At 41.6% G+C, this 13854-nt stretch overlaps 1 protein-coding gene and 1 long non-coding RNA gene across 2 annotated transcripts in view; one reads left to right on the top strand and one right to left on the bottom strand.

Moving 5' to 3' along the window:
- LOC129755677 (homeobox protein unplugged-like) overlaps window positions 1-13854 on the bottom strand; it is a 53852-nt gene that overhangs the window by 28650 nt on the left and 11348 nt on the right. The window lies entirely within an intron of this gene.
- Window positions 5516-12557, top strand: LOC129755678 (uncharacterized). The gene is made up of 3 exons (XR_008739300.1): window positions 5516-5703; window positions 9155-9279; window positions 11497-12557. It is a non-coding gene; the product is annotated as an uncharacterized LOC129755678 (long non-coding RNA).

The following is a 13854-nucleotide window of genomic DNA, read 5'->3' as shown; positions in this document are numbered from 1 at the left end:
ATTGGCCGAACTAAAAATCTAAAGGATGCAAATTAACGCATACGTTGGCGAAACTGCGGTGAATCCGTGCACCCATGGTGGATTATCTACATACATACATACATACTAATCGCAATTGTTTGTACCAGCTTCAACGCATCCCCCGCTAATGACGAGCGTAAATAGTAAAATTTCTGGATATTGGACAACTCAGTCGACGAATGCACCAATGAAATGAAAAGATCATGAAAATTCAACCAATTTTCGAGAGCGCCAGTAAAAACGGGAAGTTTCACATCTGGGAGCCGAATTTGCGAAGAAGTAGGGAAATGCGCACTGGAGTGACAAGAGTGGGAGCTCTGAGGCGATGTACTTTTATTCACGGACAGCAAGAAACCCTTCACCCGGTAGTAGTCCGTCTCGAACTGGGCCCGCTGCTTTAGCTGATGTTCCATCACCTCATTGTCGTCAACATCAGCGGCTTCGAGTTCGGCTTGCGTTTTGCCGAAGTCCATCCACAACACGGCCAGGTTCTCCAGCCGAACGGGAACTTCCATCGACTGCGTTTCTTCGTCGAAGTTTTCAACGAAGACTTTGATCAGGTTAAACGACGTCTCTATACTACGAAGTCGCATTTTTAGCGACTTAATGCGCCGTTCCGATGCCATTATGCACGTGCGTTAATCTGCAATATAAATTCCCAGCGGAGCACAAAACGTACCAAAATAGAGTTGGTTGGAATATTAATTACCTTCTTGAGGCAATTTCAATGCCTTGTATAATTGTAAATTTCGATTGCAGCTCACTCCACCAACGTCGAGATGAAAAGGTTATCTTCCAGAATGTAGAGTAGTTTCGGACGCTCGGAGTTCGACGGGCATCCGGTTCGAAGGACCATGATCGGAAGTACCTTTCGTTTCGTTGTTGGTTTTCCTCCTCGCTTAATTTCTTTCCAGGTTCGTCATCCAGTCTCGCAGGTAAGTAAGCCGGTAAGTATTTTCTTTTCAGCACCAGTAAGTTTATTCGTTCTAATTTTGTTTTAGCCACTTCTATTTCTGCACTATATTAATTTATTTAAACTACTTTCTACTTATTCATAACTTTTACAACTATTTGGACTACAGAATATTCACAAAAATACAACATTTAAATTTTTCGCCAACCACACTGCTCTGCTGGGTCGGTTTGTTGGTGTTTACTTCTTGGCCGCCACTGTCGGAAAAAAGACCACGTTTCTTCCTGAAGGGCCTTTTATACTGGGCCTGATGAAAAGAGCGGAAATCCATCTTTTTTGTTTTCCTAGCAGCCCACTGCTGCTAACGCCTTTGGTCTGACAGCATGCCCCCAGTGGAAAAACGATGGAAATTGACTGGACTGCTTCGCTTTCCCAAGACCAGATGGCGCCACTTTATTTGTGAAGGATTTTCTCAGTGTGCATCGAACACGCCCATACGAACGACCCCGGTTAGAAAAAAAAAACAAGTTAAATTCTGGCATGACATTTTCTTTCGGCTAGTTCCCACATGTTTCCTTTTGTTCATGACAATTCCTACTAATCAAGTTCAAAATATAACGGTAACAATTGCTCCTTGATCTGAAATTTATAAATGTAAAAAGCATTATGCAAGTGGTCCGATGCTGATGAAATGAGTTGTTGTTTTCTTTTTTGAGAAAAAGCATGATGAAATGAGAATAAATATGTTTTAATAGACATTGCCGCGTTAAAGAAAGAATGGTTCAGCTTCGGATGAACAAATGTGGTTCTATTTTCTGATCGTTGTGGTGCCTAGGTATGAGCTTTGTGAAATTCTTAAGGGGGGGTGTAACCACGGGCTAACCTACTGCTCAGTGGAGCAAGAACCCCCCTCTAGCCTCAGGGTCGGCACTCGTAAAAGGAATCGCGGAGTCAAGGAAACACTTTAGATCGGTTAAGAGAACTCCCACTTTATTTTCCCGAAACGTAAAGCACTAACGTGACACTGGGCAAATGGCTTTGTGGTGATTCACTTCCCTCCCGGTATGAGGATTTCCCCAAAGATCAAACTGGCCTACCTCGTGTTGCGGTGGTGGCAATGGTGCCGTGGCGGTGTGGTGGGTTGGCGTCGGCTCGATTACCTTCTCGCGTCTTGCCGGCGGTTGGTGACAGGGATCCAAGGATCTCTTGGTGGGTTGTAGCGACGACGGACGAAGCACGCTGGGTATCGGCTGGTAGTTCACGACACGCACAGTTTGGGTGGAGCGGATTGGCGGTTCCCTGGATGGCGACCTCAAGGGTAAACCTTCGGTGAATCGACCGGTGGAGCTGATGTTGTTGTTCAGCCAAAAATTACGGGGTCCTAAGGCACATGATGGGATACGGAAATGGATTAGTCGGACGCCGGGTACGGGGTTCAAAATGGCGGTTACCTGGTTAAAAGGTGTGTCCCAGATAACCTGCTGGGTTGCCTACTGGCTTTGTGCGGTTGTGTGGTATGGTGAAGTCGACGTCTCGAGCTTACGGATCCAAATGAGCCTATTTCTTAGCAAGGCTATTGACCCCGTACTCCGGTCATAGACATTTGAGGTCCGTCCAGTAATTCCTCCCATCATGTCCTGTTACGCTTCGATGCGTTAGCGTTATCGTTACCATAATGCGTCCTTCAGCTCCACCTGGTGTCGACTAGCGCTCTGTTGACCTGATCACGCCGCCTCTACGCGTTCGGTATCTTGGAGTGGTCATTCTCCGTTCCTCCCCAAAGCACCTCCTTGAATCTTGATGGTGTTTTTCGCAATTTAAACTATGATTCTCACTACACTAAACGGTAAACTAACGCACTGGTTACACTCTCCCCCGGCTCGGGTGAAAAAAATAATAGCAAGCTAATATTTTTTTCAAAATTACAACACTTTCGAGTCTTTGATTCTATGTGTACCTCTGAACCAGACACTTGACAGACGCAATTGACAAAGTATTGATTTTTTTTAACAACAAGCTCATTTTCGAATCTTTCTTGTTTTACACAAGGTGCCGGAAAGCGTGCTAAAGTAGGAACCCAGTTCGTAGCATATACATGGGTCGGGGTCATAGGGTATCATCATTGACTTAGTCAACTCCACGCTGTTTGAAGGCCTCGGCCTGTTACTGACCATCAACGTCGTTAGACTCCGGTCTCCAGCGATCCCATTTCAGCTACTTATTACCCAAGATTCGTGAGAATCAAAATAAAAGGGGCATCTTTAATTTAAAACTAGAATAAATAATAAATAAAATTTATTTTAAATATAATAAGACATGCATATATAATCAATTAAACAATGACATATTTAAATCACCACAAAGGATAAACATTGCAATTGTAATGAATTTGACACCGACAAATAAATAACAGAAATCAATAAATTTAATTTATTTAAAATCAAATTATTTATTTTCTGGGTGTACCTTCCAAAATAAACTGTGATGAATTATTCTCAGTGTTAATCTAGTACTACATTTTAAGCCCGTTCAACAGCCAATTGAAATCGGTTTCAATCGATTTCGATTGGTAAATTGTTGTTCACTCAGCCAATGTTGTGATCGAAACTAATCCAATTGACGTTCAATGAAGCCAATCGGAATCGATCGAAACCAATCGAAATCGATCAAGCTCGAGAGCAGGATTCGTTTCTATCGGTTTCTATCGCACTAACACAAATGCAGTTGTTTACTGTCAAAAAACAGCTGATTCGGTTTTGTTTTTTAATATTCAAGTTTGAAAGTGATGTCATTCGGTGCGGTGTCCTCTGTCGTGTACTGAGTCGGTGGTGCTGTGCCGTGCTAAGTCGGTGTCGGTAGTGCTGTGTTGGTCGATGCTGGTCGGTGCTGCTGTGCCAATCATGCTGGGTCGGTGTTGCTGTGAAAGTCGTAGTCTGCCAGGTATTCTGAGTCGATGGTGCTGTGCCAGTGAAATTGATGTCGGTCGATGTGGTGTCGGCGGTGCTGTGTCAGAGATGCAGTATTTTGTGATAGCCAGCCGGAAAATAGACACAAAATTTTCCAGAAATAAATAATCTTTATTAAAAAATACTTTATCCGTAATTTTTTTCATTTTCCTTTTTTGTGGGGTCGAATCATAAACTCAGTTTTTTTTTTTCAATTCTAGCGGAGACGCATCGGGAATCGAAAAATTAATTAAAAGTAAAATTTAAGACCATTACGATTTTGCTTCTTTTATAAAAGAAAATTAATCCTGAAACCTCATAGAGTATAGCTGAATAAGAAAATGACAATAAAAACAGCGCGTTAGTATTAGTGTCTGGCCGTTCATTCAGCAGCCTGATAGAAATCGATTGAAGTCGATTGGAAAAACAGCTGATCAACTGTCAATCCATTTCAATTGATTTCGATTCAGTTCTGTTGAACACACCTTTTATGGATTGTTGTGGAGAGATTTGTGGATCTGTCAAAATGAAGGTGCACGCTAGAAATTATTAAACCATTTACGATTAAAAAATAACCATTTTTGACCTTTTCCCGGGAAATGTCATCTTATGAGTTCTCCATGAGAAGTCATAAAATGACTTCTTGGGGAGAAGTTCGAATATGGTTATTTTTCAACCGAATGGGATTCTGGAGGAGAAGTTGAAAAATGGTTATTCTTCAACCGAAATTCAAATGAGCTGCTTTTTCAGATTCATGAGGATTTCTCAAAAAATTGTCAATAACAATCATAATTTTTCAATTAAGCATTCTTATTTATTTATGATTCCCAAAAAAATTTTAAAAATTCAATCGAATAATTGAAATTACCACCAGCTTTACACCAACAGCAGCCGAATCACCTGGTAGCAGAAGTAAAGTTCCACAGCGAGCGCTAACCAAACCTGATAAGAAAATAGCTCCTGCGGGATAGCCACTAGTCTGCTATTTTTAACGGGGTGAGGGGTGGAGAAAGAGGGCCTGGTGAATAATCTTCGGTTGGCTGGAGATGTTTTTTCAAATATACCGGCCCGTTCCAGCTCCTTCCGGATGGTGTGAAAAACGATTCCTTTTGTACTTTCATTTGCTGTGGCTGGAAACGATGGACCGGTGAGCGAGGCCTCGTCGTTCTCAATGTTGTTGGGAGTATCAAACGGAATTGAACCGGCTTCATCCAATCGGTACCCTGAAATTTTTTTGTTTATGATGTTGGGATCGACAAATAATTGGAATAAGTCACTTACCTTTCTCCATCTCCTACAAATCCGAAGTTTCCACGATTCCCAGAACCGATTTTTCGGGAAACTGGATGCTGTTCCGCGGTAGAAATCAAATTGCTTTATGGGCGTCCGGCTGCAATTTGAACCGTTTTCAAAATGGCGATATAGAGAACATCAAATTATTCAACCATTTTCTGGTTTATACTCAAAAACTACCAAAATGGTTAAAATTCTTTCAGGAAAAATTATTGAAAAATAACCATATTGGCGAATTTGAAGTAAATATCATAAAATGGTTATTTAAGAACCATAAATGGTTATAACAAATCGAGCGTGTGGAAAACAAAACGGATTACTATGACGAGACGAACGGAAGCTAGAAGCGGAAAAGAATGTGCTGCTCGACTGTCGGTGAAGTGTTTGGATCCTGCGCGCATGGGAAACAGGTTGGTTGCTGGAGGACGATGGGCAGAACTGGCCAAATTCCACCCTCAAGAAGCTTTCCCCGAGAATCCTTTCCGGCAGTCATCGCGGGATTTGAAGTATGTGCAGCAATTATGAAATCAGGTGAGTGCTTTTTTTTCCTTATTGTGCAATTGGTGCATTTTTTTTAAAATCGGTGAATAATAGTTTTATTTTGCACAGCCTGTGCTGTTGAAAACTGTAATCGGTATTATTTCTTCAGGAATTTGCTAGATTCAGTGTCGGGATTAATCCGGTGGATTAGTATTACTATCTTCTTGTGACTTGCATGCAAGTTGCAATCAGAATATGTTGCATCAGAATTTGTTAGCACTAGGGTGGCTCATTTATTTCCAATTTGGATTTAGACAAAATTTATCATTTTGTTTTTTTTTGTTAGGTTTATTTTTTTTTTTTTTTTAAGAAAGTTTAAATAATTAATGAAATTTTAAAATGAATAAATTTTTCAAAAACCACAATTAAAATAATTGAAACAACCTCAGCCTAACTAACATCAAGTAAACACCTTTTCTTTTGACTGCCAAATGCTTTCACCTTTTTTTTTTTCGGCAGCTGCTGATCATGCTTCAAGAATATTTTTTTTAATAAATTAATTTTGGGATTCCATTATTTTTACACTTTAGAGCGATGGATTATTGACGTGAGTTTTCATGTTATGCGGTTTTTTTTTCCTTTTGAAAGTGCGATCATTAAACGATCTGCTTCTTTCTCATCCGAGTCGCTCGAATTATTGTGGGTTTTCGTGTAGGACTTTGATGCGCGGTTCAGAAGGTTATTTTCGAACCGTTACCTGAAATGTCCTTACGCCACTTTTGTAATTTTTCCTTTCTTTTTTTTTCCAATCGGTTTCGTGACTCGGAGTTGAGCGATTAAGAAGTAATGCGAACAGAAATTAGGCTTTCAAGTCTGCAGCAGAGAAAACTCCCAAAGATTTGCCGTTCAGATCTGTAACGGCATAAGAACTGGAACCTTTTTTGCTAGCAATTATGCATGGCACGTATTGAGGTCCGAGCTTAGCATTGTAAGCTTGGCTTGCTACCGATTGGCGAAAAGCACGCTTGTAAACCAGTTGCCCTACCTTAAACGAGGGTGAATACCTCTGATGTCGTAAATCGTATCGTTTTTTTGTTGTTTCATATGCTTTTTTCAAATTTTCCGACACCATATCGTAGATCCGTTTGCTGATTCTGTTGAACTTTTCGACGTGCTCAGCTTCGTTTAGGTCCTCTGTTTTTGTTAAGCGGTAATCTGCACCACGAGACATCATTTCAAACCCGAAAACGATCCGATGAGGAGAAAATTTTGTTGTTCCATGTACCGTGTTGTTGAGGACAAATTCTACCTCTGTGATCCTAGAATCCCACAAACGTTGATCTAGTCGAACGTATGATCGGATCATGGAATTTATGGTCCGATTTAAACGCTCTGCTGGATTAGCTTGGCTTCTGTGGCGGGCATTGGCCCAGTGCTGGACCTCATATCGGCTGAGCAATTCCTGGAACTCCTTGGAGAGGAATGAGCTCGCGTTATCGGAAATGACATATTGCGGCACAGAAAACTTGCGGAACCACTGCTCTTCCAGAATTTTGCACAGACCATTACTGGAAATCTTCTTAACCGGCACAAGCATGGAATATTTAGAAAAAAGGTCCATGACCACTAATAAATGGGCATTTCCATGCTTGCTCCGGGGAAGTGACTGAATAAAGTCCATGCAAATAATCTGAAAGGGCATAGTGGCAACGCGCTGCTTTCCCATTTCCGGCGAAGTCGATAGGGTCGAGTGTTTGTTTTGTTTACAAGCGGTGCAATTCCCAATGTACTTTTTAATATCAGCATTCATCCTTGGCCAATAGAAAGTGCGCTTTATTTTTTCTAAACATTTATCGAACCCGATGTGGAAATTGTCGTCATGCTCTTGGTGCATAATACGGTGGCGAGAGGATTTAGGCACACATTCTTTCCACTCAAATCGGTAGTCTAGGACATCCGACCGAGCGGAGACGAATTTGTACAACCTTGCTGAATCGATTTTAAAATCCATGTATTTCTCCGGTTCAGCCTCAACAACCTTGTACAGATTCGCGTACCATGAATCCTCTTCCACACTTACAGTTTCTACAGACCTGGAAAGAGCATCGGGAACGACGTTGTCCTTGCCTTTCCGATGCTTAATATCCATGTCGTATTGCTGCAGTATTATGCTCCATCTACTGAGCCTTGACGACGATTTCCACTTCGCTTTCATAATAAATGTCAGCGCAGAGGAATCGGTAACCAGGGTGAACCGAGTCCCTTCAATATACCCACGAAACTTTTCAATGCAGCGGAGGGCGGCTAAGCCTTCCTTCTCCGCTGCGTGGTAATTGAGTTCTGCCCCTTTTAATTTTTCCGAATGGTAGGCTATGACTCTTTCCTCGCCATTCTGGATTTGCGTCAAGATTCCTGCTACGGCCACGTCACTAGCATCAGTCTGGACGCTGAAAGGGAGAGCAAAATCTGGATTGGCCATCACGGGAGCTGTGATGAGCCTCTCCTTAATGGCCTGAAACGAAATTTCTGCTGCATTGCTCCACTGGACTCTTTTCGGTTTGTTTTTAAGCAAATCCTTAAGAGGTCCAGTGAGCTCACTGAATTTGTCGATGAACCTACGGTAGTAGTTCACCATCCCGAGGAATCGACGCAGTGATCTCACCGATTTTGGGACCTCAAAGCCCAGGATCGCCTGAACGCGATCCGGGTTAGGTCGCAGACCTTCCCGGGAGAGAATGTAACCTAAGTAAGGTAGTTCGCTGCAGCAGAAATTGGATTTGGCTAAGTTGATACTCAGATTTGCTGCTCTCAACCTTTGCGCCAGGTCGGTAAGTCTCTGAATATGCTCCTCGAATGTGTTGCTCACGACCACAATATCGTCTAAGTAGACAAAAATAAAGGGTTCGAGTGCACCATATCCGAGAACCATATCCATGACTTTACTCAACGTGCTGGGGCTATTGACGAGGCCGAAGGGAAGTGACGAAAATTGAAATAAGCCACGCCCTGGTATTGAAAATGCCGTATACTTCCGACTGCTCATTTCCAAAGGAATCTGAAGGAAGGCTTGAGTCAGGTCTATTGTCGATAAGTAACGGAATTGGCCAAGATGACTCAGTATTCGATTTTGATGGGGTAACGGATACGCATCGCGCTTTGTCCGTTCATTCAGCGATCGAGCGTCGATGCAGAGTCTGACCTCTTCCGAGTTTCTCTTTTTGACCGGAACTACTGGAAGGGCCCATTCCGATGTTGATGGTTCTATTACCCCATCTTCGAGCATCTTGTCTACTGCCAAGTAGATTTTTTTTTGGATTTCGGGGCTCCAGGGATATGGATTCTTACGAATCGGGTTTGCGTTTTTGAACTCGTCCTTTATTTCGATTCGATGTTTCAGCAAATGCGTTTTTCCTAAAGGTCCTGTGCCTGCTGCTAAAAACATATTTTTCACCATTTCTAATTCTTTTTTCTGTTCTTCATTAATTTCTTCTTTATTTTTTAGCGTTTCCGAATCCTGGTCGTCAACGACATCGATGGTACACCCTACAGTCGGCCAAATATCGAATTTCTGCCAAAAGTCGATGCCCAAAATGCATTTTCGGTTGAGATCCGGTGCTAAAGCAACTGGTAAGATTTTGGTCTTATTGTTAAATGTAATAGGGATTTCACATTCACCTAACACTTTTAAATTTTGTCCCGACGCGGTTTTTAAATGTAAATTACTTGGTTTCAATTTCAATTTCAAAGTATTAATTAATTTGCTACCTCCTACCCCCAAGATGGTCCTTGCTGCACCACTGTCTAGAAGACCGATTATCGAAATTCCCATAATCTCGATTTTCGCAAATGGCCTGGAGTCATTGCTTAAGGTGATGAGAACAGTGGCGATCTCTTCACCTTCGGCTCCTCCTCCACTCACTCGCGAATAGCCGAGATTATGTAAAATTCGTGATGTTTCCGGTTCATGAGGTCTTGAGGACTTTTCCTGCAGACTGACTCGCCTCATTGAGCAGTCTTTCTTCCGTTTTTTTCTAGGCAGTAAGGACACTCTTGAGTAGCAAATCCTGGAAATCCACAAGTTTTGCAAAATAATATCAGTTTCTCGCGACAGGTCTCGAAAGAATGTCCTTCGACGTGACAATTAAAACAGACATTACGCTTCAGCGGAATGTACGCATTAACCACACGTCGAATTGCATTCAGTCCGCTAGGTCCTGCCACGGGTTCTGCATTATTTTGCAAAACATTGCGATTTTTATAATTCCCCATTTCTTCTTTATTTTGATTATTCTGATATTCCATATTGTTCGATTTATTTTTCCATTGTTCTGTTCTATTCCGATTCTGAGTTTCTCTTTCCATTCTAAAATTCCTGTTGTAGTTCTGATTTCTATTATTATTTGCATATCGATTCTGATTCTTGTTCGTGTTCTGATAATTTTGTCTAAAATTTCCAGTTTCATTTTCATTTTCTAGTTCTTCCACTCTATAGTCCCGTACTTTGTATTTCTGCCAGTTTATGGCATCAAATTTTTTTCCAAATTCCTTCATATGGGGAATGTTGTCCACATTGGCAGCGAGCATCGCAGTTTGAATGTCTTCTCGCGCATTACGAAATAGACAATCGAACTTTCGCTGTTCGCTCCAAGGATTAGACATTCCCCGAAATATTCGTACCATGTCTAAATAGAAGTCATGGAATTTTTCTCGCTGACCCTGTTTTCTGTTGTTAGCTTGTCTCTCGAAGGCAAAATCGGCATCGTATGGGACAAATTCCGCCTTCAGCTTTGCCACTAAATTGTCCCATGTACCGAGTTCGCCCGAGAAATTTGCTTCCAACAGCCAGGATCGCGCTTTATTGGTGAACAGATAATGTGCATTTTGGAAAAGTTCGCTTTTCGAACATCCCTCTGAACGAGCAGTGAATTCTACGTCTTTTAAAAATTCGTTCAGTCGACGTCCATTATCTGTCCCATCATAGCTCAAATTCCATTTATAGACCGGAAGTCGTTTGGTCCTTAGGTTTGAACTATTATTTTCATTGTTTTCTTTTATTTCAGGTAAATTTACAGGTTCTTTTCTTATGGGTTCTTCTCTAATGCTGCTTATTGAGTTTTGGATCGAGCTATTTTTTTGTTTCAACCAATCAAGAAAGTCTTCTGGTGTGTGACGAATCTTTTCGATGGTCGGAGCGGCAGGTTCTTCTAATACCACCGTATTTTGTACCGTTTTGTAGTGAGTGTCACTACGTTGAGACTGATTAGCCTCTAGCACTTGGATCCGTTCGAGCAACTGACTAACAACTTTTGCTAGATTACGGTTCTCCTCGATAATTGCCTCGAAGGCGTAATTTGAATTGCTATTCGAAGGACCGTTAGCACAAGCTATTCTTGTGGCTTGCTGTTGTGTAGTGTTAGATTCCAAAACAGTGTGTTGTCCATTGACCATTTCCGGGTTTTCATTTTGGTTTGACCTTGCACTCAACTCATTAGCTCGTAGTTGACTCAGACTAGAATTTACAATTTCTAATTCTGCGCGCCTAATTTCTGGAAGAGGTGAGGTAAGGGAGAAGTACACACTCAGCAACTTTAAAACTTCCGAAGCTATTTCAGCCAGGCCGTTCACATGTTCATCGTTGTTTGTAATGTTCCTCAATCTTTCTAAACGGAAGATCATGTGAATAAGCCTAGTTTTAAAAAGTTGTTGAGGTGCATTCTTCCTTCCACGATTTTCTAAATGATTTTTAATTATTGAAACCTTTTCTTCGCAAACTCCTAACTCTTCCTCCATCGTCTCATAAACTAAAGTGTAATTACTCAATGGTTTTTCTTTTTCTGCTTTCAGGTGCGAGCGAAGGTTGCGTTCATTCATTGGACGCTTTTCCATCTGGGTGATCCCGCGGATCCGGAGTTCATACTCCAGTTCGTCTACCGTGAGGTGCGCACAATTCATGCTATGGTAGAGGAGAAGAAGGTGGGACATATCCATGTCGGATCCTTGTGTGGTGCTCATGAGGAAAAGAGGCACGGCTGAATGAATAAATCAATAATGAATCCAAATTTCAATCGTAAGTTTTTTTTCTCTTTTTTTTTTATAGAAGTTTATAGAGAAAACTAGCAATTATTAATCCACCGATATTTTAAAATTAAGTTAAAATTATTTTAATTTAGCACCAATAAATAAACAAATGAGTAAGCAAATAAATAAGCACGAACGAATAATACGAATTAAAATGTAAGACGTGAATCAATCTAGTAACGGGCACAATTAATAAATATATCACAGGAATTCTTATTAAAATGATTTATCATGAAAACTAATTAAATACACGCACAAATTGTGAGAAGAATTTCTGATTGAAGATAATAAAAACTTTTTTAGACACGCCCTGATTCACGCAATATCTAGATGTGAATTTAATTCACTTTAGGCCATTTGAAAAGAATAAAAAATTATAATTTGTTTCGTTTTCGCTAACGGTATCCGATCAGACACTCCCATACAACCAATCCAAAAATTATGCCATTGAATATTTCATTAATTTGCAACTAGTTTTACCAGCTTAAAATTTAATATTCATATTTACAAACTAAAAGTAAATTAATAATCAACCATTTATGTTGAATCTTTGAATTTTGGCAGGATTCAACTTTTGCACACTAACCAAGACCCCTATAAAACAAAATTGATTCGTCCACTCGCCCTTGTTAGCGTTTTTTAATACTTTTGCCCAAATTGTCTGAAAAGGTCTTCGGGCGTTTTCCCAGAGACTTCCAAGGCATAAAATCCTCCGATCTCAAAAGCGTTCCCTTGCACGACAAAAAGTTACGGATAAATTTAAGTTGGGCGCCAGAGTGTAACCAACGGGCTAGCCTACTGCTCAGCGGAGCAAGAACCCCCCTCTAGCCTCAGGGTCGGCACTCGTAAAAGGAATCGCGGAGTCAAGGAAACACTTTAGATCGGTTAAGAGAACTCCCACTTTATTTTCCCGAAACGTAAAGCACTAACGTGACACTGGGCAAATGGCTTTGTGGTGATTCACTTCCCTCCCGGTATGAGGATTTCCCCAAAGATCAAACTGGCCTACCTCGTGTTGCGGTGGTGGCAATGGTGCCGTGGCGGTGTGGTGGGTTGGCGTCGGCTCGATTACCTTCTCGCGTCTTGCCGGCGGTTGGTGACAGGGATCCAAGGATCTCTTGGTGGGTTGTAGCGACGACGGACGAAGCACGCTGGGTATCGGCTGGTAGTTCACGACACGCACAGTTTGGGTGGAGCGGATTGGCGGTTCCCTGGATGGCGACCTCAAGGGTAAACCTTCGGTGAATCGACCGGTGGAGCTGATGTTGTTGTTCAGCCAAAAATTACGGGGTCCTAAGGCACATGATGGGATACGGAAATGGATTAGTCGGACGCCGGGTACGGGGTTCAAAATGGCGGTTACCTGGTTAAAAGGTGTGTCCCAGATAACCTGCTGGGTTGCCTACTGGCTTTGTGCGGTTGTGTGGTATGGTGAAGTCGACGTCTCGAGCTTACGGATCCAAATGAGCCTATTTCTTAGCAAGGCTATTGACCCCGTACTCCGGTCATAGACATTTGAGGTCCGTCCAGTAATTCCTCCCATCATGTCCTGTTACGCTTCGATGCGTTAGCGTTATCGTTACCATAACGCGTCCTTCAGCTCCACCTGGTGTCGACTAGCGCTCTGTTGACCTGATCACGCCGCCTCTACGCGTTCGGTATCTTGGAGTGGTCGTTCTCCGTTCCTCCCCAAAGCACCTCCTTGAATCTTGATGGTGTTTTTCGCAATTTAAACTATGATTCTCACTACACTAAACGGTAAACTAACGCACTGGTTACAGGGGGTAGGGTCTAACACTTTCAAAAAATCGATTTTTTTATTTTTTTATTTTCTTATTGTAAAACATTTCAAGAATGTTGTGTCAAATTGTCAAGTCAATTGAAGCAAAACTGTAGAAGTTATAGGCCTTTATCTCCTCCTATCTAATTCTGCAAGAAAGCAAGAGCAGAAACTTCAAACGCGTTTTTCTCGAAAGCACATTTTTAAAGTCCGTGGACATTGTCATTTGAAAACTACTTATCCGATTCTTTTCAAATTTGGAACATATTTTCTACATATAAAACACCAGACCCCAACGTTTTTCTTTTTTGATTTTTTTACTTTGGGGAGATTTTAGAGGTGAA

This window comes from Uranotaenia lowii, chromosome 3, assembly GCF_029784155.1.
Source record: "Uranotaenia lowii strain MFRU-FL chromosome 3, ASM2978415v1, whole genome shotgun sequence".
Lineage (NCBI taxonomy): Eukaryota > Metazoa > Arthropoda > Insecta > Diptera > Culicidae > Uranotaenia > Uranotaenia lowii.
The sequence above is the reverse complement of the archived record's forward strand: the minus strand, read 5'-3'. Positions and strand labels throughout refer to the sequence as shown.